Raw genomic sequence first — 6,000 nt, 5'->3', positions numbered from 1 at the left:
GGAGAATTCTATATTTCTTTCCAAATGACAGCAGTGAGAAGAGAACGTGGCCTGGATGGTTGGTGTCCTTGATGATGGATACTGCCTTCTGCGGTGGTGCTCCTTGCGGATGTGCTCAGTGGTGGGGAGGGCTTTTCCTGTTATGGGCTGGGCTGTATTCACCACTGTCTGTAGCCTTTTCCATTCCTAGGCATTGGTGTTTCCATACCAGGCCATGATGCAGCTAATCAGGATACTCAACACTGCATCTATAGGAGTTTCTCAAAATTTTAGGTGACACGCTGAATCTGTGCAAACTTCTAAGAAAGTATAGGCACTGTTGTATCTTCTTTGTAATGGCACTTATGAGCAGGTAGCAGGACAGATCCTCTGATAAAATAAAACCAAGAAATTTAAAGTTATTGACCATCTCCACCTCCAATCCCTTAATGAAGATGGTTTCATGGACTTCTGGTTTCCTCTCCTGTAATCAATAATCAGCTTTTTGGTTTTACTGATGATGAGTGAGAGATTGTTGTTGTGGCACCATTCAACCAGATTTTCATTCTCTCTCTGATTCATCACCACCTTTAATTCTGTGAACAACTGTCATAGATGAAAGCGAGTAGAGCAGGGGCTAAGCACACAGCCTGGTGGTGTACTTGTGCTGGAGATGATGGTGGAGGAGATGCTGCCATTCCATACTGACTGGGGTCTGCAACTGTGGAAATCAAGGATCCAGTCACATAGGGAGGTACTGAGCCCTAGGTCTTGGAGCTTAGTGATTAGTTTAGAAGGAATGACAGCATTGAATGCTGAACTGTAGTGAATGAAGAACATCTTGAGATATGAATCTTCATTGTCCAGATATTCCAGAGATGAGTGAAAATCCAATGAGCATCCGCTGTTGACCTATTACAATGGTAGGCAATTGGGGTGGATCCAAGTCACTCCTCAGGCAGGACATGATATGTTTCATGATAATCCTCCCAAAGAATTTCATAATAGTGGATGTAAGTACTGCCGGATGATAGTCATTGAGGCACATTACCACATTCTTCTTCGGCACTGGCATGATTGAAGTCTGCTTGAAGCAGTTAGGTACCTCGGACTGCTAAAGCAAGGAGATAAAGACAGCAGTAAACGTTTCAGCCAGATAATTAGCACAGGTCTTCAGAACTCGGCCAGGTACACCGTCTGGACCAGGTGGTTTCCATGGGTTCCATGGGTTGTTTGAGCAAACCTCGCTCAGAGGACTGGGGAAAAAACCATAATCCTCCTGAATAATTGACTTCCAGTCAGGATGCTGCCACTTCACAATAAATCCTCGGGCGACATCTTCCAGACAGCCAATCTCTTCAATTCTTTCACTTTCTCTACATATTCTACTTATCCTTTCTGTCTTGGTTGTGTTTCAGAAACTGTTGGATCTTGTGACTTGCAGTTTGAAATTTGATCAAGTGCTCTCCTGTTCCCGGAGAGGAGCGAGAGAATGAGCTGCCTCAAAGAGAAGACCAAAGACGGGATGTGGTGCCATGATCATTTCGAAGCATCGAGAAAGATTGAAGCATTGAAGAGGAACGCAGTCACTCTCCACAGAGGCCATGGGGTTGATGGCAGTCAGACCCGGCGTGGGTGTCTCTCTTCACAGAAGGAGCAAGTTTGTGTGGCCCCTCTCCTCAATGCTGACAGGAGGATTTTTTCAAAATTCTGAGATTTATTTGATTATTAGAATGTAGTTTATATGGTCTCCTTCAGTTCTCTGTGCTTTCTTTCTTGTTGCCAGTTGGCGGTTGGGTAGTATGTTTCTTTTTGTGTGTGGGAGGGGTTGGGGTTTTGGGGTCTGATGTTCTTATTGGCGTTTTTCTGTGTGAGCGATCAATTAGTTTTTGTGTGTGAGAGAGGGGTTGGGGATCTGATGCCATTGTCACTTTTCTTTTAGAGGGAGAGAATGGGTTTTAGGGTTTTTGATGTTCTAGCTGCCGTTTTCCGGATGAGCGAGAGATGGATTTGGGGGTTTGGGGTTTGTGAGTTTTGTTTCTTTTTCAAGTGGGGGCAGTTGATGTCTTTTCTTTCAACAGCTCCTATGGCTTCCTTGTATTTTGTGGCTATCTGGGGAAGATGAGTTGTGTTTTACATGTATACTTTGACAATAAAATGAACCTTTGAACCTTTGATTTGTGAACTGCAGACAGAGGAAAGACTTAAATTTTAGCAGATGGGTTCGTAACTATAGGATACCCAGTTTTTGATGTGATTTTGCAGCTGTAGTATTTATTTGCTGGTCCAGTTGAATTTTTGGTCAGTGGTTACCATCATGATTTTGATGGAAGGGGACTTGGCAATGGTAATGTCAATGAGTGTCAAAGTAGATGGTCAGAGTCTCCCATGTTGGAAATAATCATTGCCTTGCCACTTAATGGCCAGAATGTTGAGCAAAAGACAAACTGCTTGCGAAACTTAGTCAGTCAGGCTGCATTTGTAGAGGAAAGTAGATTGTCAAAGATTCAGATGAAAACCCTTCACCTTGGTGGAGGAAGAGCAATTCCATGAGTTTGGGAGCCAGACTGGATTTGTCCTCCTGTGAGTAGTCCACACCTCATTGCTGAGAAGATGTTGGCTATGTAACTACACTGGAGCACCTTCACTGGAGTCATGATTAGTGCAAGAGCCTAAGTCTTCAGTCCTGGGCCATTTCCAGTGTCCGCATCCGTTTTTTTATATTGTGAAGAATAAATCAAATTAGCTGATGACTGGCTTCTGTAATGGTGAAGTGTCAGAAAGAACACAAGAGATTCTGCAGATGCTGGAAATCCAGAGTAACACACACAAAATGTTGTAGAAACTCTACAGGTCAGGCAGCATCTATGAAGAGCAGTAAACAATCGATGTTACAGGTTGAGCCATGATGAAGAGTCTCAGCCAGAAACATCAACTGTTTATTCCTCTCCATTGATGCTGCCTGAGCTGCTGAGTTCTTTCAAGAAGCTGAGTTGGGTTAATTTCTTGCCTTGTCATTGACACAAATGATTTAGGCTTGTTTTATAAACACTCACTTCCTGGGCCCAGTCACAACTGAGGATGGGGCTGTTCTCCCATTAGCTCTTTAGTTGATGGCATTCATGGTGAAGTACATTAGAGCTGCAGGGATTTAATCTGATCCATTGGTTGCAAAAGTGCTTAGTTCCGTCTATTTGATGAAGGGTCTAGACCGAAAATGGCAATTCTTTATTCCTTTCCACAGATGCTGCTCAAACTGCTGAGTTCCTCCAGCATTTTGTGTGTGTTACTCTGTAGTCCTGTGATGCATGTTTTCCAAACTGATGTCTGGTTTTAGATAAACCTAGCATGTCAGTTTCCATTCCTTATTGAATCATGGTCAATCCTGTCAGTTGGTTGTAATGGTAGAATGAAGGATATGCCAAACAATAAGATTATAGATCGCGGTGCCGTACATCGCCACTGCTGCTGATCGTCCACAGTCCATACTGGATGCCAACTTTTCTGGTGCCAGATCTGTTGAGCCTATTCCCTATAGTGCAATAATCATGTCACAGAAGACAAGAGAGGGTGCCCTCGAGGTGCAAATGGTACTTGGCTTCACAAGGAATATGTGCTGGTCATTTCCACTATTGCTGTCATGGACTACTACATTTGCCACTGTGAGAAGGACGTCAAGTATATTTATCATATGTTTTACCAAATAGGCTTGCCAATAGCTAATAAATATCAACATTCCTGTCAATGAATTCAAGATAAAATAATGTGAAAGTCAATATCTGTGACATAAATAGAGGTAAACATGAAAATACTCAGGAAAGATCACAAGAAAGCTATATATTTATCATGCATTCATGATATTTTGGGTAGCATGAAGAGTTTCTACTAAATAGACCTTAAGGCTTCATTCCACAAACTTGTTACCTATAATTTGTTCAAAATTGGTGCAGTTTATTATTTTGAGTTGGATTATTACAATTTTGACAATGTAAGAACGCTTTTCAAGAATTCTGACATCTGCATTTGAAAATATTTTTCCTCAGACTTTCTCTCCCTCCTTTCAATTAATAAGTTGTTTTTAGCATCATTTTTATAAATCTGTTCAAGATCTGAATGTCTGTGCATTTCCAAAATATATTAGACATGATACAACATCACGAAACTGTCAACTTGACAGGCAGATGAATATTTTTTCCTGCAGAGTAAAAAATGTATTCAACAAATAGTAGGGCAATGTCAGTTCTCTTTGCTAAAAATATGGTTTACTTCAATGATAATATATAAGAACATGTTCCTGAAATAATCATTGAAAATAAGTAAATCACTATCTGGCATGAGTGGTACATTCGCAAAGATTATTATAGGACAGATTCCCAACCAAATGGTTATGATTGATTACCAAGGTAGCCAGCATTTTGCAACAAGTGCTATCAGTCTGGACCAGCCTTTTAGCGTAAATGTCGTATGATCATTGAATGATACATCTTGAGGAGAGGAATAAACTGATGTGGCTGCCTCAGTCCACTATATTTTAATCTTTTGCTAGTAGTTATTATTGGCAGCCATAAAGAAGACAGCAGAATGGAACAAATGGTTATCTTGAAAATGAGAATGAGCCTGATCTGGAAACATTTTAAAATACAAATGTGTGTGTTTCACTAAATGTTCAGTATTTTTAAAGTAAATGAACTGAAAAACTTTTTAATGTATTAATCACCATAACCAATAATATTGTAAGCAACTATAATGAACCTAAACTTGTATATTATATAATGTGTTAACTAAAATATTTTCACAGAAGAGTGGAGAATTTACAATGCAGGCAGAGGCCATTTAGGTACATCATGTTTGTACCCATCAAAAAAATGTACTACTTGGGTTAAGCTGTCTTAGAGCACCAGGTACCTGGCACTGCAGCTCACAGATTTTCAAGCACAGCACCAAACACTTTGTATATATACAACATTAACTGCTGATGGAAATTGAAATTGTAAACATAAAGTGAACAGTTGTAAATGCTTCAAGCTAAAAACAATGTAAAATATCCAAATCCCTTCTACTTACTTCCTAACACTTTATGCGATTGTATTTATTGTATTTTCAAAAGTGCAAAGGCAAGGATGGAGTTTCTGGTTTATTTTCTACAGTTAGGAACAAAATGGCAGCTAAATTCATTTTCTAGTTGTTCAATGCCACAAAGATGAGGGTATTCATAAAATCTCACCTCCTGAATTCTGTGCTGGATTGTTCACATGAGAATTCAACAAATGATGTCTTAAATGTTCTTCATAAACTGCAATTATTTTGAAGCTGATGGTGAAGAGCCATTCGACAGCAATGAGTTAATTCCATATCTTCTTGTGGGAGATCATGCAAAAAATGGAATAAATTTCAACATTGAAATGTCCTCCCAGCATATTTACATTTATATGTCTTCTGACTCTCACAGCTGATAAAACGAAAACACCTAAATCATATTTTCAATATCAACTTTCCAATAAGAGATGCAATAATTTGTTAATTGCACGTTCAACATCTCAATTACTTTTCAATTTCCAGAAACAAGGATTAAATTTCAGAGTAATGCACCATGGAAATAGCACCTTTGACCCATTGAGTTCACACTAACCATCCCACGTGATTTTACATAAACCTTTTCTGCTTATACAGCCTTCATTTTCTCCCAGGTGTAGCAGAAACCCATACAGTTTGCAGTAACTGACTCAGATTCCTGTTCATATTTATCACATTTACATCAACACATAGAGTGAAATATACTGTTTGCATTAACACCAACAAAACCTAGCGAAGTGCTGGGGCAACCCACAAACAACACTGCACAGCCAGGTGCCAACATAGCAGGCCCACAATACTCCGCAGAAGAACACAGGACACAACAAAACACAACACGACAGCAACAAAAGAACAACAACTAATCAAGCCCCTTTCACCCTTCCCACCCACGCACAGACAGTCCTCTAACTTCAGAACAGTCCACCAGCCTCCTGTCTTCAGGCACCA

This window comes from Hemitrygon akajei, chromosome 12, assembly GCF_048418815.1.
Source record: "Hemitrygon akajei chromosome 12, sHemAka1.3, whole genome shotgun sequence".
NCBI classification, from domain to species: Eukaryota; Metazoa; Chordata; class Chondrichthyes; order Myliobatiformes; family Dasyatidae; genus Hemitrygon; species Hemitrygon akajei.
The sequence above is the reverse complement of the archived record's forward strand: the minus strand, read 5'-3'. Positions refer to the sequence as shown.